Below are 23,960 nucleotides of genomic sequence, written 5' to 3' on the forward strand. Positions count from 1 at the left end.
AAACAAACAGTAGTTACATTTATATATTCTAAGATTTTACAGAGATGAAAGTTACTAAAGAGAAAGCCCACGTGCAATTTAGAGGATTTTACAGGCAGCAGTTATGTATAAAAATTGTTTTGTCAATTCAGTGAGAGGTTGAGTATATTTTGTTTAAGGAGGTTATCATACTGTGAATACAAAGTCTCAAATTTGTGATAAGCATGTGCAGGACCAGGATTGGTTAAGATGTTGTTCAAACAGTCATTTAAAACTGTTGAGTTTGTTGGAGAGTTTTATTTGGGTGGGGATACAATTCCATAGTTTAGCAATGTATTGGGAATAGAACGAGTCTCCTACAACATTATTTGATTTGATTGGATTAGTTCTCTGGGTCTGGGAATGTTATATCATTTACTATTAGTTCTGAACAATAATGGGTATTGCTTCTAAGGTTTCTAACATAGTTAAGGAAGACTTTATGGTTGTCCTTTGTCTGAGTGGCAATTTTTACCTCGTATATATTGCTTTGTTTGATTTGATCATGGTCTAGAGTTCATTGATTTAGCACAAGCTTTTTTGCATCTTGAGATTTAAATTTATTTTTAAGTGCAATTAGTATTTCTTTTATTATACAGTCTGTTTATATTTGAGTTCAACCACAGAGGTGAGTGTGAATCATTTGTGGTCTGAATTGATAGGGACTGAGTTACAGCTGGTGAGGAGTGGCTCTTGGTCAGATCAGATATTGGTGAGGACAAGTGCAGGACTTTTTCTCCCCCATGGTTGGAGTGCAGTATAATTTGGCCAGAGAGTTTGTATGGATGAAGACCAGAAATCTTTGGGCAGGTGTATACATCTCCCAGTTAAATGGGGTAGTTGAGGTCCCATTGGACAGTGGTGTTTGGATTAATGCATAAGGATTCCATACTTATTAAGTAGAAGTTATGGGCTGAGGGACATAGAGGGGGGGGGGTCCTATATTTAGCCATGATGTTATAATGGGTCTTGTTATTGGTATGTGTGACATGGAGAAGTTCCAGATTGCTATCCTGTCTAACATCTCTGGAGGTGAAGTGTTTTTTTTACATATATGGTAACAACATCACCTTTAGTGCCTTCACCCAGTGTTCTGAGCCTGAATGTGATGTAGATATTGAAACACAACTATGATGATTTGTTCTCAATGCTTTTGAACCATATCTCTGTAACAATGCCTATACTGCTGTTTTCCAGGGTAAGGAATACTTGTATGGAGTAATGTTTTTTTGTTAAGGCTCCTACCACCGTAGAGTAATTGCTTTATGTTATCTCAATTCTGTTTTGCTACCATGGATGTGAATTCACTCTTTGCTGTCATCCAAAATAGGGATGGCATACAGTTGGCTGGTGAATACCTGAAGCAACATATTGGGTATGATGATAAATTGATTGATATGATTTTCCTCTTTCTTGAGGTAATTCTTGAAAATAATGTTTTGCTTTTTGATGAAGCTTATTATGCTCAGAACTCTGGTGTAGCTATGGGCACATCATGCGTCAATAGGGATTCACTTTATAATCTCGAAATACTAAAATATCGAATTTCAGTATTTCGATACTATAAAGCCGAAAAAACAAAAAAAATGAAAACCAATACCTCGAAACCCAAAACCGCGACCGTTACAGCACACATACAAACACAAATATACCTACCTCCACACAACACACACACACACACACACACACACACACACACACACACACACACACACACACACACACACACACACCCTTACCATAACCCCTGCACCGCCTACTTATATATATATATTAACTCTGAGGTCACACTAAACACCAAAACATACATTCCACACCCCCCCCTCGCACAAACACACATCACACAGATACAAACACCACCACTCTCAACACTGACACACTCACACTCTCACCTACCTACCCTTACCCACACCTAACACTCCCTGCCAGACTCACAAACATATAAACCCTCCCCAAAACCCTTAAAAACACCACACTTACCTGGCGCGCCATCAGTACCACGAGTTCGATATTTCCTGATTTGGTATTCTGCAGTTTCGGGCATCTGCAGAGTCGACACTTTGGTTTTGAGATACTGAAATTTGACATTTCAGTATTTCAAGATTCCGAAGTGTTTCCGACAACAGCTACACCAATATTGTCATGGCTCAGTGGGAGAATGATCATGTGTTGAATGGAAACAATTGATTTGTTAAGTATGTTAGCCTATATAATAAGTTTGTTGATGACGTTTATATGCTGTAGTTTGGAGACGGTGAGGAGCTACTATGTTTTCTGGATTACATACATAGCAAGACCTCCTTTTTAAAATTTTCAATCAAATATTCACCCGATTAGATAGAGCTCCTGGACGTGAAGATTGTTAGACTACCAGATATGGCATTTGACACCATGTTATATAGGAAGGAGTGTTATAGGAACTCCCTCCTATATAGGACTAGTATGCACCCTTCATTTACATTTCACAATATAATTGAGGGACAGAGCATGCAAGCATCTATACTTAATGCTTGAGATTCTGGGTTTCAAGATGAATTGGTTGTTTTAGAACACAATTTTAAGAAAAGGGGATATAAAAGCAGGGAAGTGAAGTTGGACTTAATGTGAGTCACCACCTTAGACCTGATAGAGGGCGACCATACTTTCCTAGGAAATGTAAGGAAGAGAATTTAGAACAGAAAGAGGAACCACTTAGATGTTTCAGTTTACCAATAACGTATTGCAGTAACGTGGATGATGTTACTGCTCTTATTAAGAAGCATTGGCCAGTCCTGTTAACAGATGAGAAGATTAGGACTATTGTGGGTGAAGAACCTGCATTTGTGTTTAAAAATAAAAAGAATCTTAAGGGGCTTCTTTGCTATCCTGATAGAGTTAATGAGAGTAGAGATGGGATTGAAAGAAATGGCACATTTCCATGTGGGGGATGTAAATATTGCACATATATTGAGACAGATAATGTTTTTGTGAACCCTGATAATGGCAGGAGATTTTATTTTAAAGTCTCTGCTAGCTGTGACACTAAAGATGTTATTTACTTAGCGCACTGTGTCACATGCTCTTCATTGTTTGTGGGGAAGAGCAATCTGAAGTTTAAGGAGTGTATAAGGGAACACCTTTATTCCATTAATATTAAGTACATGTCAAATGCTCTAGTGAAACACGTAGTTCATAGGTTCATCGGTAGGTATTAGGCTATCGCCACAAGGGCCTAAGTAAGCCTAGCCAACAATGTTCCCTGGCTTATGCCACCCAAGAAAGTTATTTTCCTGTGACACTGTCGAGCAGAGCCACAGAAGTGATCCCCGGGGTTTATTTTCTATTTCCCATCCACTTATCAAGATTTTTCTTGAGGAGTGCTAATGAGGAACTTTGCTTGACATAGATGGGTAGCTTGTTCCAGAGTATGGGAAGTTTGTGGGACAGGAATCTATCCCTCCAGCATCTCCTGTTTAATGTGGTGACAAGGTTTAGGTCCCTAGAGCATGTAGCTCGGAGGGGCTGGGATTTCTTTAGGTGTAGCATGTCCAACAGCTCTGGGTTTGACATAGCTTTATATGTTAGGCAGAAATCACTTCAGAGTAGGTGATATGCTATGGAGTAAAGCTGGAGTTTTCTGAGACAGTCAGTGTAGGGCATCTGTTTGAGACCAGTAATCCTCTTTGTGAGGTACTTCTGTGGTCTTTCCAGCTGCTGTAGATGCCTTGTGAGGTACATTCCAAAAGGGCCATTGTACTCTATAATGGGTCTAATGAGTGTCAAGTAGTGGGGAACAATGACCTCTTTTTTCCTGGATGAGAACCCTTTTGTGATGAGGTGTGCCATGTAGAAGGACCTCCTGACTATGGTGGCGATGTGATTATCAAAGGAGAGACTACTCTCCACCTGAGTCTCAAGGTCTCTTATCATACATTTGGTGTTAAGTAGACTGCTGCCTATGTGGTAGTTAATGGGTACAGAGTTTTTATCAAAGGGGATGACAATGCACTTTTTGGCATTGAGCTTGAAACATGGCTCTTGACACCAAGCATCTGTCTAAAGTGAGGCCCTTCTGTAGGATGTCCACATCATTTGGGGACTCAACTATGGCTCCTAGTTTGCAGTCATCTGCAAACTTTGTTAGCCAGAGGCCTTCTGTGTTAGCCTGTACTTCAGAGAAGTAGATACCAAACAGGAGAGGTCCCAGGACTGAACCCTGTGGTACTTCACTTGTCACTGGTTTGAAGTCAGATTTGGAGTCTGCAACCTTTACAGTGTGGGTTCTGTCAGTGAGCCAGCTGGCAACCCATTTTGTGACGTAGGGATTTATACCTAGTTTAGTGAGTTTAGCTATAATTCCAGAATGGGGGATAGTGGTGAAAGCCTTGGCGAAGTCAAAATAGGCTGTGTGAACCCCCTTACCCTCATTTAGTGACTGCTTCAAAGAAGTCAATCAGGTTCAGGAGGCATGATTTTCCTTTCACAAACCAGAACTGGGTGGGTTCCAGAGTTTGGAGGTTACTAATGTCTTTGTTTATGAGTTCCATGATGATATGTTCCATGGCCTTGCAGACCAGGCTTATCAGGCTAATAGGGCAATAGTTCCTGGGATCAATGGTGGCTCCCCCTTTGTGGAGAGGGATAACTGTTGTTGTGCGCCATTCAGTGGGCACAAAGCCTGCTTTGAGGCTATGACTGAACATGGTGCTTAGGTGGGGTGCCAGTTTGTTCTGAAGTTCATGTAAAATGCAGCCTGGGATGTTGTCCGGTCCCATGGATGCTGTGTTTTTGGATTTAGAGAGTGCAGCTTTTACCTGTATAGTTGTGATTACAGGAACTCTGCATTCTTCCTGTATAGAGTATGGGCCCTTTAGGGGGTGAGACAGGGGTAAAGTTAGCACAGAACCTATCTGCCAGGATGTTGGCAATATCAGTTGATTCTGTAATTCTGTAATTGTCATGCCATTGTGCTGTAACTCAGGGAAGATCTGGGTGTTGCCATTGAGATTCTTGACATAGCTACAGAATGCTTTGTGGTTGTTCTTAGAATCAGTGATGGTTTTGTTTTCATAGCTAGTTTTGGAGGATCTTATAAGGAATCTCAGCTTCTTACTGAGGCTGACCATGGAGCTCCTCAACTCATGGGATTTTACTTTCTTTTGCAACAGTTTCTTCCTTCTGTTGTACAGTTTGTTTATGGCAGGGGACCGCCAGATTGGCTTCCTTTTTTTGGAGGATAGCGTCTTAGTTCTGTTTGGAATAACACAATCCATAAACTCATGTAAGTGCTTATAGAGTACATTTGTGTAGGATTCAGCAGTCATAACTGTATTGTCCATCTGCATGGGTGTCATGAAGTTTTCCACTTCTGTCTTAATAAGCATGAAGTTGGCTTTGGAGAAATGTTTTACCATGGTTTCCTTAATGGAGGGTGGGGGCGGGATGTATATATCTAGGGTGATTAGCTTATGGTCAGATCGGACCAACGAGGAGTTGACTTCAGGTGTGAAACACCGGTCACTCATGTTGGTAATGAGTAGGTCTAGGATATTGTTTCCCCGGTGGTGGTGTGGATAAGTTGATCCAGGGCATTGGAATTTATGAATTCCAGAAAGCGTTGAGCAAAGGAATTGGTACATGAGTAGTCTTCCCAGTTAACGGTGGGGTAGTTGAAATTGCCCATTATTAGGGTGTTTGGCTGAACCCTGATATTTTCCAGCATATCAAGAAAAGAGGAGTGTGAATCCTGGGGCATGGTGGGGGATCTGCAGTAAGCTACAATTTGGATTGCTATTTTGCCCAGAGTTAGTTGCACTTGGATAACCTCGGATGCGTTATGCTGAGCAACTAGCATGAAGGTGAGGATATCCTTAATGAATATTGGCACACCTCCAGGGTGGAGAAGGGAGCTGACCATAAGTTTAAGTTTAGAGTTATTGATAGCATCTTTGAAACTCTGAGAATGGGTGACATCAGGAATCATACAGACACTGTGGAACTTGAGTGATTTTGTTAGGATGCAAGCACATAAAGGGTTGGGAATAAATGATAATGTCCCTCTTAAACCTGTATTGAAAGCACTCAGGTTGATTAGGTGGATATTTTAAATGCTTTTGTTATATATGAATGTTTTTTATAAAATGTTTTTGGTTGTATGTATTTGTACCTTTAAATGAAAAGGGGTGTGTTAGCTTATTTGGCTCATGATTTGTGAGGTATGTAGTATTTAAGCTGTTTCTGTTGTGAATATGGTGGATCTGATGAAGCAGAGTTTTTATTTTCTGTGAAAGTGCTTATCCTTGTCTATTTGTGGAATAAACTGCAACAGATTTTACCTGCCTCTGTCGTTTCTACTGCAACGCTTTTGTGGACTGTATGTATAAAACTAGTTTTGTCAATTCAGTGAGAGGTTGAGTGTATTCTGTTTAAGGAGAGTATCATACTATGACACAAAGTCTCAAACTTGTGATAAGCACGTGCAGGACCAGGATTGGTTAAGATGTTGTTCAAGCAGTGGTTGAGTTTGTTGGAGAGTTTTATTTGTGTGGGGATACAATTCCAGAGTTTAGCAATGTATTGGGAATAGAAGTGTCCTGCAACATCATTTGATTTGATTTCATTAGTTCTCTGGGTCTTGGAATGTTATATCATTTACTATTAGTTCTGCACAATACAGGGTATTGTTTCTAAGGTTTCTAACATAGTTAAGGAAGACTTTGTGGTTGTCCTTTGTCTGGGTAGCAATTTTTACCTCATATATATTGCTTTGGTTAATTTGATCATGGTCTGGAGTTCACTGATTTAGCACAAGCTTTTTTTTTTGCAGATTGAGAATTAAATTTATTTTTGAGTGCAATTAGTATTTCTTTTATTATATAGTTTGTTTATATTTGGTTCAACCACAGAGGTGACTGTGACTCATTTGTGGTCTGAATTGATAGGGAGGAAGTTACAGCTGGTGAGGAGTGGACCTTGATCAGATCAGATATTGGTGACTTTTTCTCCCCCATGGTTGGAGTGCAGAATAATTTGCCCAGAGAGTTTGTATGGACGAAGTCCAGAAATCTTTGGGCAGGTATATACATCTCCCAGTTAATAAATGGGGTAGTTGATGTCCCATTGAACAGTGGTGTTTGGATTAATGCATAAGGATTCCATACTTATTAGGTAGGAGTTATGGGCTGAGGGACATAGAGGGGCTCCTATAGTTAGCCATGATGCTATAATGGGTCTTGTTATTGGTAAGTGTAACATGGAGAAGTTCCAGATTGCCATCTTGTCTAACTTCTCTGGAGGTGAAGTGTTTTTATTTATTTATTTTTATTTTTTACATATATGGTAACAACATCACCTTTAGTGCCTTCATCCAGTGTTCCGAGCCTGAATGTGATGTAGATATTGAAACACAACTCTGATGATTTGTTCTCAATGTTTTTGAACCAAATCTCTGTAACAATGCCTATATTGGTATTTTCCAGGATAAGGAATACTTGTATGGAGTAAAGTTTTTTTGTTAAGGCTCCTACCATCATAGAGTAATACCTTTTATGTTATCTCAATTCTGTTTTGTTATGTTGGAAAATTTTGAGGACTGGCATTGCATAAAAAAGGTTCTATTGGATGGACAAAGTATTAGCCAATTAAACAAATCCTTGGTAGGACTGTGTACCATCTCCTCCAAGACTGATATATATCAGACCGCATTTGACTGATACCTGAAGGTATGCCAATTGCTGAAGTCGATAGTCTTTTGTTTGCAATGCAACATCATTTTTGATGGTGAAGGCTAGGTTCATGTCTGCTCAAACACATGCTCTGAGAGCTCCATCATGTCTCTCTTCTTATAGTCCATGGAGTTGTCTCAAGACATATTCACCCATGCATACTATGACTTTTTCATATGTGAACTTGTGGTGCAAAGTCTTTTGAGTGCCTGTGTGTTGTGGAAAATCTTGGCACCTGACAGGTAACTGACCATGACCCCCTACTTGCACTTGGTGAGTGGTGTGTCAGTGTGTCTCACAATGGTGCCACTTATGACTCAGGTGTTGAATTGTTTGGAGGTTTACCTTATGGCCTTTTGAACTAATGCAGTGTAAATGTTTGCTATATTTGAAGTTGAGTGCTGCTGTCCTGTGTGTTTGTGAGTTTTCTTGAGGGTACTTGTTTCTTAGTTTACATTCAAGAGGCCTTTGTGGCTTAAATAGGTTGCTTTTAAGAGCCTCAGCATATGCCAGTTTATGTGTTTGTTCTGATATATGTGTGATAACTTTAGTGTGGTGTTCTGTAGTGCTGCCAACGTATTTGATATAGTATCATCAAGTGACAGCTTTGCCTCAAATAATGTCTCACACACTGTGTCAGTTTGCTTAAGTAGTAAGCGATTGTCACTAAACTTGAGAAAATTGTTGCATTGTCCCAAGATGCCCATTTCAACCAAGCTGACTACAGAGATGGTTAGTGCAAATCCATGGTTCTAGGTGCTCTGTAATGTGGACTGAAGAGGAAGTAGTTCCTATGATATTTGCAGTTGGTTACTGAAGGTGGTATCTGACAGTAGTGGAATCAGTGCTGGTCTCAACACAACTGCATGCATCTACGAGTCAATGACCATTACTTCCTTCTTTCACTAGAAGCAAAAGAGTAGCATTAATTCAAAGATGCCTCCCGATAAGAAAATCCAAATATTGCTGTGCTCAGTCCAGTTCTACAGTAGTCTCTTGGTATATACCAAGATAGAACCTACAAAAGCTGGATGCAATAGACAGCCAAGCTGTAGAAAGTCCATGCAGAAGTACTCACCAAAGCTGCAGCAAGACCCCTCACTGAAGTCCCATATACTTTGCCCAGTCATAGACCAGCAGGAATGAATGGTCCTGTGCTATTTCTCTCACCATGAACAAAAGAGCAGCGTTAATCCCATGCTATAGTCAGTTTTTTTTCATTGCTGCCTGATTGCAATTACTGGACAGATCGTTCAGTAATGCATGTGTGAGTTTCAATAGACAGATCCATGGCATAGGCATATATAACATCATTGTTTGTTATGCATGCAGGTATTTACAAATTCTGGTTGATGCAATTATACCTACAATTACTGTTGAATTGCAAAGATGGCCCTGATTTTATTTTAAATTTTTTGCCATACATAAAAAAGTTTATTTATATGGAAGTATAATCTTCTGTTGCAAATGCAAACTGCCAATCCTGCAATGACTGCACCACAAACATTGATCTGCAAAGGATAAAAAAAAACAAAACAAAACAAAACAAAACACAATATTGCATACCCCCCACAGATAATTATATATAGGTTCATAGGTTCATAGGTGTGTACTAGGCTAAAGGCCCTGGAGCCTTTACAAGATGAGCCCATAGGATTACCCTGGCATCATGCCACCCAACCTTAGTTCCCAGTGGCTCTGTGAAGTAAAGCCACTGGAATTATCCCTGGGGTGAATTTTTGATTTCCCATCCACTCATCAAGATTTCTCTTGAAGTGGGCCAGTGAGGTGCTCTGCTTACATGTATGGGAAGACTATTCCATAGCATGGGCATTCTCTGGGTTATGAACCTGTACCTCTAGCAAGTTTTGTTGATTGTGGTAATGAGGTTGAGGTCTCTGGAGCATGTGCTGCTGAGGGATTGGGATTTCTTTAGATGTAGCATTTCTAACAGAGCTGGGTCAGACATAGCTTTGAAAGTCAAGCAGAGATCACCTCTAAGTAGGTGATATGAGACAGAGAATAGTTGGAGTTTTTTTTGTCTGTCTATATAGGACAAATGTTTAAACCCTAGGATCCTCTTTGTGAGGTATTTTTGCGGCCTCTCCTGTTGTTGCAGGTGTTTAGTGAGGTACATGCCAAATGGAGCATTGTATTCAATGATTGGCCTAATGAGGGAAGAGTAGAGGGAGACAATGACCTCTTCCTTCCTGGATGCAAAACCCTTAGTAATGAGATGTGCCACATAGAAGGACTTTCTGACCACAGTGGCAATGTGGTGGCCAAAAGAGAGGTTGCTGTCAACCTGTGTTCCCAGATCTCTTATAATGCCTTCGGTGTTCAGTGGACTACCATTGATGTAGTAATTCAAGGGAACCGATTTTTTTCCAAAAGGGATGATGACACATTTTTTGGCATTGAGCTTAAGGCCATGGTTCTGACACCAGTTGTTGGTCTCAGTGAGGCCTTTCTGTAGGATGTTAACATCACTTGGGGAGTTAATAATAGCTCCCAACTTGCAATCAACTGCAAACTTTGTCAGCCAGAGTCCCTTCATGTTGGCCTGGACTTTGGAGAAGTAGATACCAAACAGGAGAGGACCCAGGACCAAACCCTGTGGGACTCCACTTGTGACTGGTCGGCAGTCTGACTTGGAGTCAGCTACTTTCGCACTGTGGGTTCTACCTGTGAGCCAGTTTGCAACCCATCTAGTGATATAGGGGTTGATGCCTAGCTTTGTGAGTTTTTCTATGATTCCTGAGTGGGGAATAGTATCAAAGGCCTTGGCCAGATCAAAGTAGGCTGTATGAACCACCTTGCCTTCATCCACAGCTCTGGTGACTGACTCAAAGAAGTTGACCAAGTTGAGCAGGCATGATCTACCCTTCACAAAACCAAACTGTGTGTGATCCAGAGTTTGGAGATTCCCTATATCCATGGTTATTAGGTCCATGATGATGCATTCCATAGCTTTGTATATCAAACTTGTCAGGCTAATGGGGCGATAGTTCCTAGGGTCTGTAGTCACTCCTCCTTTGTGGAGAGTGATGACTGTAGCAGTGCACCATTTGGTAGGGACAAAGCCTGAGGTGAGGCTGTGATTGAACAGGGCACACAGGTGAAGTGCCAGTTCACTCTGTAGTTCATGTAGAACACAGCCAGCAATATTATCAGGGCCCATAGAAGCTGTATTCTTGGCCTTGGACACTGCTGTTTTAACCTGTGCAGCAGTAATACTGGGTGCCTGGCAATCTACTGATATTGTGACTGGTCCTTTGGGGGGAGGAGTAAATTTGGCACTGAATCTGTTGGCCAGTATATTGGCAATATTTGTTGGCTCGGTATAGGAGGCAACATTGTGCAGTAGCTCAGAGCAAATCTGGGTATTGCCGTGGACATTCTTTACATAACTATAGAAGGCCTTGTAGTTGTCGTTACTATCTGCTGCAATTCTGTTTTCATAGCTAGCTTCAGAGGATTTAATGAGGGATCTCAACTTTTTATCGAGGCTGATAAGGTAGTTTTTCCAGTCTTGGGACTTCACCTTATTCACTACAAGATTGCACCACAGTGGAAAAGGGCCTATTCCTAGATCCTCACTATACCTCAGTCTTTCAGTGAACAAGCTGGTATATTTCAATCTGCTAATTTTCAGTCAGCTGTACTGGCTCTTTCATATGTCAATGAACAGACCTAGTTGACAAATATGTGGGTGTGTTTCTGCATGTGTGGGGGTGTTTGCTATGTATAATATTGAACATTCATTGACTGACATGCTTGGACTTTTGCATGATCGTCAGAATAAACATTATGCTGAATACACAACAGGTGGGATACTGGAACTTTAAATATTGTGGTGAGTCTCATGGTTCTGATAATTGTGCCATGTGAGAAGATTTTTGTATATATTTTTTAAATATCTTTTTTTGATCCTTTCAGACCTCATAGGTACCAGCCAGAACAACCACTAGTATCCCATGTCCACACCAGATTTATCAGCTGCCCTCCTACCCCCTGGACTAAATCCAGTGTTGCGGAGGCCGGTCAAGGATCCTAAGGGTATCTTGGAGGTGCGGCTCATCTGTGCTTCCATTGGGGAGGAAATTTTATGCCCTACCCACTCCCTTTCCCCACCTCAATCCTCCTTGCTTATATCTGATAGCGACTGTATCAACGAGCATCCCATATGATTTAGTCGTCAATATAAATATTACAAATGTGCTTGGTTTTACTTGAATGAGCATATAGCAAACAGGTAGTGGGTGTATGTATACATGGTAGAGATTGCATTTATCAAGCTTAAAATGGTTGAATTAAAGAAGCAGAGGAATGGAATGCCCGTGCCTGTGATTTGGAGGAAGTCACTGCTGCTGCAGATTTTGAGTGTCTGCTGGTGCAGTTTTTTGTATGTGTATTTATTGCCAAAGTGGGTAGAAAATCCTTCTATGTGACCCATCTGATCACAAAAGGGTTTGCATCAAGATCTAAGGATTTAATGGTGCCCCTCTACTCTTCCCTCATCAGACCCATTATTGAGTACAATGCACCAATTTGAATGTACCTGGCTAGACATCTCCAGCAGCTGGGGAGACCACAAAGGTACCTAACCAAGAGGATTATTGGCCTCAAACAGTTGCCCTATGCAGCACGATTGAAAAAGCTAAGACTGTTCTCTGTTGCATACTGCTTTCTCAGAGGCGATCTATGTCTAACGTACAGAGCCATGTCCAACCCAGAATTGTTGAGCATGCTCCATCTTAGCAAAATCAAATCTACTCGAGCTACATGCTCTACGGATATAAACCTCAACACAACAATGAATAGGACATGCTGGAGGGATAGATTCCCTTCGCAGAGACTTCCCTTACTATGGAACAGGGTCCCGATCTACATAAGACAGAGCCCCTCACTATCACTCTTCAAGAGGAACCTTGATGAGTGGATGGGTAACAGAAAGTTCACACCGGAGATCACACCAACAGCACTACTAGATAGGGGCCAAGGGTACTAGCTGCTAGTACAAGGGTCTAGGGAACTACTAAAGGGGCGGTGAATACCGCACAACGTGGCTGGGCTAATATATGCCTTCGGGCAGATAACCCAATACCAACCTATGAACCTATGAACCTATAATGATGTTGTTTTTGAGTGTGTGCTGGTGCAATTTTTCTGTGTGTGCTGGTGCAGTTTTTGAGTGTGTGTTGGTGCAGTTTTTGTGTGTGTACTGCTCTAGTTTTTGAGTGTGTCCTAGTGCAGTTTTTGTGTGTGTACTGGTGCACTTTGTGAGTGTGTGCTGGTGCAGTTTTTCTGTGCGTGCTGGTGCAGTTTTTAGTTTTTGAGTGCGTGTGCTGGTTCAATGTTTGTGTGTTTGCTGGTGCAGTTTTTGTGTGTGGGCTGGCAGTGATTACATTCAAAGATTTCTTTCTTGTTTACTTTTGAGCAACCATGAAGTTGGTATTTATAAGTCTGCGCAGTGTATAGGGCATGTTTCCCACATGGTGGGGGGGTAGCACCCTGCTTGTCATCCTGCAAAAAAATAATTATGTTACTGTTATAGTTTTGTGCTAATGGTAATATCTGAACATTTAGGTAGGAGCTGTGATAGCAAGTATTGGCTTCATGTGTTGGATAATAGTGTTTGGTATTCTAGATTTGTTGATCTAAGATAATTGTCAAGATTTTTAAGCAGCTACCTGATGCAGAAGGCATCAAGGAAAGACATATAAAGGTAACTGTAAAAGTGGGTTCAATGAACACCTGAGTAATTAAGTTTTACTGAGTACAATATGGCAATGAATGAAACAAAGGAATTAAGAAACAACAAAGTCAGTAGCACATGTATCATTGTGTTTGTATGTGTTTGTGTGTGTGTGTGTGTGTGTGTGTGTGTGTGTGTGTGTGTGTGTGTGTGCATATGAGCACATATCAATAGATAATACAACACAAAAGCATGAGTGTTTGTGTGTGTGTGTGTGTGTGTGCACGCGTGTGCGTGTGTGTGCGCGCGTGTGTGTGAGTGTGTGTGTGTGTGGGTGTGTGTGTGTGTGTGTGTGTGTGTGTGTGTGTGTGTGTGTGTGTGTGTGTGTGCATGTGTTTGCATGGGTATGTCTCTATATAGCTAGCAGGCATGTGTCTATACCTATAGCTAGCAGCATGTAACTGTACCTATAGCTACATATTCAGTTTATCAAGTTCTTGTTCATCATAGTAGTGTTCTGATGTCTTGTTTAATCAGATAACCTGTTTTATCAAAGATTTTATGGCAGGAGATTGTCATAGACTGTGGAGTATAATTTAATTTCCCCCCACACACACAATTGTGTGACCCTCAATTTAGTATATTTGCAGTTGTACAAGTGTAGAGGTGCAGTTCACCATATGGGAATATGGGGGCTGGGGCTTGCCTTCTAAAAATTGTGTTTTTTAATGTACCCAGATTGCAGTAAGCTGCTTTTCTCTTGTCGTGAAATAACAGTATAGCTGTGAAGGGTTTTTCTTTTGCTTCTTAATGTTATGTAATGTTCTAAAATGGAAGCAACAGCAAGCATAATGTGATCTCAGTACATACAATCCCCCAGATTCACCAATCTTCCATGCAGGACTAGTTTAGTCCTGCATAGAAGCACCCGTTTAGGAGCAGGATGGCAGCGTGCCATGCATATCAATGAAGGCACACTGCCCAAGCTCCTAGGCTTACACAGAGCGTGTACGAGTGCAGGGGGCGTGCCTGAGAGCAGAGCTCTCAGAATAAACACACCCCTGCAATGTAGAACAGCAGAAAGTGGGAAGAAATGAGTGAGATCACTCATAGGTGCCCGCAGATCCCCACTAACAGTTCCCCATGTGTACAACAGCAACAGTACAGAAAAAGTAAATGAAGAAACCCTTTTATTTTTTTTTTAAATCCTATTAAAGCTAACCGTAGGTGTGCGGGTGTGCCCATCGCTTAGCTATGGTTAAAGCAGCTTAAAAGGCTAAAGAGGATAACAGGGAAGATATATACAAATGAAGCAGCACAACAATAGTGTAGTGGGCAGAGCGGGCATTCCCGGTTCGAGTCCCACTGCAGCACAGTCTTTTTTACATGGCAAAGCACATTATGACCAATATTTTTGTTGCAAAACCCACTAAATAACACATATTTATGAACTAGAGTACTGCAGGAAATGCATATGTGAAGTATCAGTGTCATAATGAATAAGGCACTAGTAAGCAGGTCTAAGCACAAATAAGCAACAGTAAGCATATGTAAGCCCTAGTAAGCATGTTTGAGTGCGTTTGTGTGGGTGTAAGCACTGCCTACACAGAATAAGCAATCTGGAAACTTACTAAGTATAAGAAACTGTAACTGGAAGTTAGCAGTGCTTAGCTCTGCACAAACACGTGCACACCCTATTACAACTGCTTTAAAGTGCCTTAATCACTCTGTATCCAACGGCCCGTGTTCTGCCCAGCAACAAAATAAACATCTGCTGCAAGGCTCAAACCCAGGACACTGTATGTTACAAATCATAGTAGTTAACCACTAAGCCATCACAGCAGTACATAAGATTGAAGTTTCAACAAACAAATCCTCACCACAGGAAAATCAAATTGAACATGTGAAATGAATCTATGTACAGTGTGATGTTGTATAACCTGCTACATAATATAAATATGTGAACTGGAGTACTGCAGTAAGGCCAGATGTGAGGCGTTATTATAATAAAGTGTTGAACTCCCCAGGACCCCATACAGTGCACGTACACATGAATCACAGATACCAGACTCAGATATAACATGTAACAAATAAATCAATGTCAAAAGGAAAATATAATGCTAATTAGATATTAAGCAATGCTAAGCATTGCACAGATCAGCTTACGTGGTGTAAGCAATGCGTAGGCTGGCTAACTCAATCTGCCCAGCTGGCTAACTCAGTCTGCCCAGTGGTATGCCCATTTAAGCAATGCCAACATTAGGTAAGCAGGTGTGCCCATAGCTTAGCCTTTTCAAAACTGTCCAATCATGGGAAAGTGCGGGAAATCAGGCGTATTTAAACCCCACAGGCGCCAATAATTCCAATAACTGGTTACAGATCCCTACTGTAGGCAGAATGGCTGGAGTTGGGGAAGGCACTCAATTTAGAGTGCAGTGCTGGGGCACCCAGGAGTCCAGATTTATGGTATGGCTCATGGTAAAACACCATGGGGAGAGACTACTGCAGGGCCAGTACCAGGGCTCACAGTATAAAGCAGAGGCCTGGGACAGTCTCGCCCATGACCTCACCAGTGCCACTGGTATCTCCCAGACTGGTGAGCATGTCAGGCATCACCATGCTGACCTGAAGCAGTGGAGGGGTGATCTCTTGGACCAGTGGATCCAAGAATCCAGGCAGATGGCTGATGCCCCAGCACTGAGTAAGTACTCATTCTACTACATAGATAATGCTTGCCTAGCTTGTGTATACTATGGAGAAGTAATGGCTAAATATCACTGTATTTCTCTGACAGCTGCAGATGAGCAGGCTGCGAACTAGCAAGCCCATGCTGCTAGGCTGCAAAGGCTGTGTCGTGAGACAGGTTAGTAATATTCTTGCATGCACTGTCATAAGAAATAAATAAAACATTACTAGAAAGTGTTGTACCAGTATAAAAATGTATTGTGTATGGGATGTACTGAATAAACCAGACAATATGGCAGTAAGACTGTCATATAGGTTGTGTGTAAATAAAGGTGTAATATCTTGTGAATAAAAGTGTAACCCCTGGAGTGCTTGTGTACATTCTGCTTTCATATGTTGTTGTTGTGTTGCATTCTATAAATAGTACTGTTGTATTAAGCAGTGTTGCCCACACTGCTGAACGCAGTTAGAATGTGTAGGAGGTTCAGTATAACAATGTTGGAAGTCCCAAGATGTCAGTCATATAGAACAACTGAGGGAGACTTAGACAGAAACCATTGGAATGCTTTACACCAATTCCCTGATAGCACAGTGTATTGTGATGTCAACTGTAATATTTTTACCACACACAGCAGGGGGTTGAATCCTGGGAGTGGTAATAAGTTGTATGCATAATCATACCCAATGACTGTACAGAGTTTGTGAGATTGTTCAGCTAGAAAGCTATATGCATAATTAGACCCAACAACTGTACAGACTTTGCTAGAATGTTCAGATAGTAAGCTGTAAGCATAATCATAACCATCAACTCTACAGACTGTGGCTGAATGTTCAGGTAGTAAGCTGTATGTATAGTCATACCCCTCAACTGTTCTGATCTGTCCATGTCCAGATAACAGGCCCAAATCTGCTGTCCGGTAACCTGCTCCCCTGACAAATAAGTGTTCATAGGTTCATAGGTTCATAGGTTCATACTAGGCTATCTGCCCTAGGGCATTTATAAGCCTAGCCAGAGTGTGTTTGGCTTTCGTCACCCATTTTAAATTAATTTTGCTATGCCCTTTTTCAAGGTTAGTATACTGTGCCTCTGTCTAATAGTGACACAGAAGTGATACCTGGGGTAAACCTATGATCTCCCATCCACTCATCAAGATTCCTCTTGAAGAGAGTCAATGAGGGACTCTTCCTAACCTGGACTGGGATTTTATTCCAGAGTGAAGGGAGCCTCTGGGTTATGAATCTGTCCCTCCAGCATGTCCTATTTATTTCAGTGCTGAGGTTCAAGTCTCTCGAGCGCGTAGCTCAATGGGATTTGGATTTTCTGAGGTGCAGCATGTCCATTAATTCTGGGTTGGTCATGGCTTTATACATCAGGCACAGATCGCCTCTGAGCAGGCGGTATGCCTCTGAGTAGAGCTGGAGTTTCTTTAACCGGGCAGCATATGGCATCTGTTTGAGCCCTTTGATCCTCTTGGTGAAGTACTTTTGGGGTCTTTCCAGTTGCTGCAGGTGTCTGGTAAGGTACATCCCAAAAGGGGCATTGTACTCAATTATGGGCCTGATGAGGGATGAGTAAAGAGGCATGATGACCTCCCCTGATCTAGATGTGAATCCCTTCATGATTAGGTGGGCTATATAAAATGTTTTTCTAACCACTTTGGCCACGTGGTTGTCAAATGAGAGATTGCTATCAACTTGGGTCCCCAGGTCCCTAATTACTTCTTCTGTACTTAATGGATTACCACCTATGTGGTAATTTGTGGACACTTTGTTTTTGCCAAAGGGGATGACTATACACTTTTTTGGCGTTTAGCTTGAGGCCATGGCTCTGGCACCAGCTGTCTGTTTCTATGAGGCCCTTTTGGAGGATGCTTGTGTCGGCTGGAGAGTTGATTATGGTGCCCAGTTTGCAGTCATCTGCGAACTTGGTCAGCCACAGTCCTTCCGTGTTGGCCTGTACCTCCGAGAAATATATACCAAACAAGAGAGGTCCCAGGACTGAGCCTTCTGGGACGCCACTTGTAACTGGTTTGGAGTCTGACATGGCTCCAGCAATTCTAACCATGTGGGTTCTGTCCTTGAGCCAGTTTGCAACCCATCTAGTGATACAGGGGTTTATATTTAAGCTGGTGAGCTTATCTATAATGCCCGAGTGGGGTATTGTATCGAAGGCTTTTGCGAGGTCCAGGTAGGCTGTGTGGACCACCTTCCCCTCGTCAATGGCCTTGGTGACTGTTTCAAAGAAATCAACCAGGTTTAAGAGGCAGGATCTGCCCTTAACAAAGCCGAACTGGGTAGGATCCAGTGTCTGTAGGTCCCCAATATCTTTATTTATGAGGTCCATGATGATCCTTTCCATAGCTTTGCAGACCAAGCTAGTCAGGCTTATGGGACGATAGTTTCCAGGATCCATTGAGGCACCACCTTTGTGGAGAGGAACCACTGTTGCTGTACGCCACTCTTTGGGTACATATCCTGTAGTAAGGCTGAGATTGAACAGTAGTTTTATGTTTGGGTTTAGCTCTTCTTGGAGTTCATGTAGGACGCAGCCCGGGACACCGTCTGGTCCCATTGATGCTGTGTTTTTTGTTTTGGAGAATGCAGCTCTTACCTGAGCATCTGAGATGTCAGGGGGGCAGCACTCTGCTGGGATAGATATTTGCCCTTTTGGTGGGGGAGTTTGCGCTGAACCTGTCAGCTAGGATGTTGGCAATGTCTGTGGGTTCGGTGTATTTTTTGTCATTTTGGAGTAATTATGAGCATATCTGGGAATTCCCACCCAGGTTCCTAACATAACTAAAGAAAGCCTTGTGATTATCCTTAGTGTCCTGTGCAATTTTTCTCTCGAAGCTGGCCTTAGACGATTTTATGAGTGCACGTAGTATTTTGCTAATACTGATCAGAGATGCCTTCCCTTTTTGGGATTTTGCTCTATCATGTAGTAGCTTCCTCCTTCTATTGTATAGTTTGTTTATGGCTGGGGTCCACCAGACAGGACGTCTGCCTTTGGAGGATCGGTTCTTGGTTTTATTTGGGATTGCATGATCCATGCATTCCTGAAGGTATTCATAGAATGCGTTTATAAAGGATTCTGCGGTCTGGGCAGTATTTTCCACAGGCCCGGGGGCTCTGAAGGATTCCACGTCGGTTTTGAGGAGTGTGAAGTTTGCTTTAGAGAAGTTTTTCACTGTGGTTTTCAGGGCAGGGGGTGGAGTCGGGATGTGAATATCCAGTGGGATTAGTTTATGGTCTAATCTTACCAGTGAGGGATACACTTCTGGTCTGGAGCATAGAGTCCCCATGTTGTTGATGATCAGGTCCAGTATGTTTTCCCCTCTTGTGGGAGTGGTAACAACATGTTCCATAGCATTTGAGTTTATAAATTATAGGAACCTTTGGGCTATGGTGTTGGAGCTAGAGTAATGCTCCCAGTCTATGTTTGGGTAGTTGAAGTTGCCCAATATAATGGTGTTTGGAGAGACCTTCATATTTTCCAGTGTTCTCAGGAAGGCTGAGTGGGGTTCCTGGGTTTGGGAGGGTGGTCTGTAGCAGGCTATAAACTGGAAGGCAGTTTTACCCACTGTTAGTTGCACATGGATAGTCTCTGATGCTTCGTGCTGTGCCACCAACCTGGAGGTGTGGGTATCTTTGACGAATATTGATACTCCCCCTCCTTTTGTGGTTCGGTCCAAGTTTTGGGGCCGAAAAGCATGGTATGAGGTATATGATCCAAGAAACGTAGGCAGCTTATACTGACATATAATGGATAGTCAGACCTGAACATAAAAAGAGAATGAATATGGAAACAAACCGGTCATTGTAGCATCTCACCCAAAGTGTATGACAGCTATTCCAAAATATGTCACATTAACACCTGCATCCTGTTAAGCCTTGACCAGAGTGTGTGCAATAACCATCAACATGGCATCTGGGAGTATGTGTGTGTAGAATTTGTTGGGTAGTGTTAACAATGATTTTCCCAACAGCTATAACAGGTAAGAGGTGTAGACTGTAGTTACAACACAGTTCACTCATATACTTGTTTACAAGCATGGCATCTGGGAGTATGTGTAGAATTTGTCAGGTAGTGTTAACAATGATTTTCTCAACATCTATAACAGGTAAGAGGTGTAGACTGTAGTTACAACACAGTTTACTCATATACTTGTCTACAAGCATGGCATCTGGGAGTATGTGTAGAATTTGTCAGGTAGTATTAACAATGATTTTCTCAACAGCTATAATAGGTAAGTGGTGTAGACTATACATAAGACACAGTCCACATATATATTAATCTACAAACATACCATTGTACAAAGTAAGGCCATTGGGCAGTGTAATAATACATGTAAGGGACAGATCACTGCAGTGACTAAGAAAGTTGTGAAAACTACAGGGCTATATTATTTGTTAATTGACTTCTCTCTCTCTCTGCCACAATATGTGCAACAATAACCCAATTACACACCTCAATGGGTACGTGTACACTCCATACTTTTGTATTCACATTTGGTTCTATGCATGTGCCATGTTAAAATACCCCCATACTGGTGGCCTGTTGCCATCAATGAAACCTGCATGCTGGTGTAATGGCCCCTGTTGTCCCATATATGCATGTGTTCTGCTTGCTCTGCAACTGTTGCAAATCTGGTGTCTTGAGTTAATGGGAATACCTCTGCATGCTGTTATAACTAAACCTGAATGCTGTTGACTATTACTAACCCATATCATTCTTAAGACTGCAACACCATAGCTCATATGGGAAGGCCCGGTCCAAGCGGACCCACCTGCCCACCTCAGCTGGCCATGGCACCGGGCTGCAGCACATCTGGGGCCCAGCCTGGGACCTCTTCCTCCGTTGGCTCCGCACCACCTTTGGGTGGATCCGCCACAGTAGATGGGGTCCGTCCCTCCCGGGAGCCGGGGCGGAGAGTTACCTGTCACCCACTGTCAGGTCTAGGCCATGGTATGTAGGGAGCTCGACAGGGAGTTTCGAGACCGCCTACTCCAGCTTGAGGGCTGAGTGGCACAATTAGAGGATCAGCCTGTCCCTCCTACCCAGCCCCCAGAACAACCACCCTTGGGGTAGTGAAGGCGCAGTGTTGACTTCCCATGGGTGGGGACCTCAGTCCCACTGTTCCCATTTGGGGGCTCATGGGCTTGCGACTTCCAAACACCCATCCACGTCCAAGGTATTTACCCTCCACATGTGTCATATACTGCCCCTGTATGCATCTTGTTTGTCTTGTCTGTTAACCTACCCAAATATACCTACTACCCCTCCCCAACATCCCACTCTCACCTGAAAAAAAAAGAAAGAAAAAGGCAATCTGTTCCCAGAAAAAAAAATTTGCCCCATACATAGCTGTTCATTTCGCACACATGTCTCCTGGACACATGTAATCCTGTCTAATTGGCATCACAATGAATTATTGTTGTCCTCAACCCTCACAGGGGTTTGAGTTTGCAAATCTACCTCCAAATTCAGTGTATATGCACAGCTGTTGCTGTAGAAGGAATGGGCAGCTATGGACCTTCCCTACACCCTTCCTGCACATCCCTAGCTATTTTCCCTACTGTCTTTCCCTCTTTGGGCACCTTTTCACCACTTTCCTATCAACCACTTTTCTTTTCTTTTAAAGAAATTAGCATGGGGGTAAGCGGGAGTAAGCACTTTTAAGCAGCAATGAGCGGGTTTAAGCCTGTTTGCATGGGGGTAAGCAATGCCTACACAGGTTAAGCAATTTAGAAGCTGAGTATAAGAAACTGTAACCGGAAGTTAGCAGTGTTTACCTCCATGCAAACCTGCTTACAACTGCTTTAAAGTGCTTTATCACACTATATCCAACAGCCCATGTTCTGCCCAGCAACAAAATAAGCAGCCTCTGCAAGGCTTGAACCCAGAGCCTGCATACCATAGACAAAGTGATTTACCACTAAGCCATGACAGATACACAAAACTCTGATGTTTACAGAAACATATCATCCAGCCCAGTCATACTACAGTACAGAGAATGTAACCAACATCTAGATGTATGTGTGTGTGTAAATATATTAATATCTAAACAGATACAACATATCTATATATGTAGATATATATATATATATATATATATATATATATATATATATATATATATATATATGTTTAGAAATATATACATTTATATAAATATATATGAACATATATACATGCAAATGCCTACATCGACACATATGTCTACACCTATATGTCAACATATTAACAGCAAGGTACATATATGTGTGCAGGCGCATAGCTATGTCAGTATATACAGACAAAGTCATACATATGTAAGGTGATATATATATAGGTATATGTGGCCATACATCGGTAGATAGCAATGGTAGATTAACAAAAACAAATATGTCCACATGCACCATTAATGGGGTTGAGAGGCCCCAAACAATATACGTCTTGTACGAATAGGCATACCCCTCCAGCCAAACACGTCCACCCTGCAGTACACTAACCAAGTGTTGCAGATCTAATAACCAGGACCTGACATGCCATGGGCACAAGATATTAACAGTACTACATCCCACCTGTATGATGTCAGACTGCTATTGGTAACATATCATGCAGTACAGTCTGGCTGCCATAGGAGCAAAGCAAAGGAGAAGAAATGGATAATAAACTTAGGTGGGCTTTTCAGCCCATGTTTGAATGAGCATTTGTAGTTCTCAATTATATCTTAATTGATTAATTGAGCTGTCTTTATATACAACTTTGGCTCTGCCTCAATTTATAAGCTTTTTTGCACTGAGGAAGGCTAGGATAGATGAAACCGGTTTGTTGCTTGTTTTTGTGTATTTTGTGCATTTCTATGTTTTTTTTCATTACTCCTAGTGATGTTTTGAACACTAAATTGCTGCTTGACAAACACCTCACAGTGCTGGCTTTGTTTTTTGGATCCACTCACACACTAATCCTACATATACTGGGCCACTACACAGTTTGGTCTGATGGCTGACTGTGGTATCGGACATATGTGTGTATGGCCCTACAGACATGTAAGCCAATATGGTAACATACAGTGGAGCGGCATGTAACATCAGATAGGAAGGGACCTAGGATGATGACAACTACCACAGTCTGTACACAGGCTAAGGTACATATTAACAATACACTCACTGTTGACATTCACCATAAGTGCACAGACCTCAGTACTGTACAAACAACCACAGTATGTCCAGTTTATATCATCAAATATAACCCCTACTGTACATAACATGTGTAGCAGTGTGATATCTCACTGGCTTGTTATCAGATATGATGACACTAATTATGGTGTACAGCACATATGCATGTCTTCATGCATGGCAAATGTGCAAAGGTTGACAGAGTTGGGGCTGGAAGCAGATACACAGGGCCAATATTGACATGTTGCTGTGATAACCTCATACATTTACTGTTGTAACAGGGTTTGTTGCAACATATGTCCTATGAGAGATATGAAGTCAGTAACTGTCATGGCCTTCACCATCTACAGACTGCAATCCTCACACTACCTTCTGTAGTCCACAGATAGATGCTCCGTGGGTAACACATGAAACCAAAGGCACAACACTGCCCAGTCTGCAGATGACCCTGCAGATGGGGATTCCTCATAAACATAGAACTGACATGACAGGTATTGAGACATGTAGGACAGCCATATCCACACACACACGCTGTTAAACCAACATTACTACTATAGCAGCACTTGCAGTCTGTAGTCAGGTCAGGCACAACACCCTCCTGTGTGTTACCCTGTTTCCACGGTGTATGTTGTTAGAGGTAAATCCCCAAAACATCTGAGATGCTGTTTGCCAAACAACAGATCTAGTTCCTGCTC

The sequence above is a fragment of the Protopterus annectens genome, chromosome 2.part0 (genome assembly GCF_019279795.1).
Source record: "Protopterus annectens isolate FY-2018-M chromosome 2.part0, PAN1.0, whole genome shotgun sequence".
Lineage (NCBI taxonomy): Eukaryota > Metazoa > Chordata > Ceratodontiformes > Protopteridae > Protopterus > Protopterus annectens.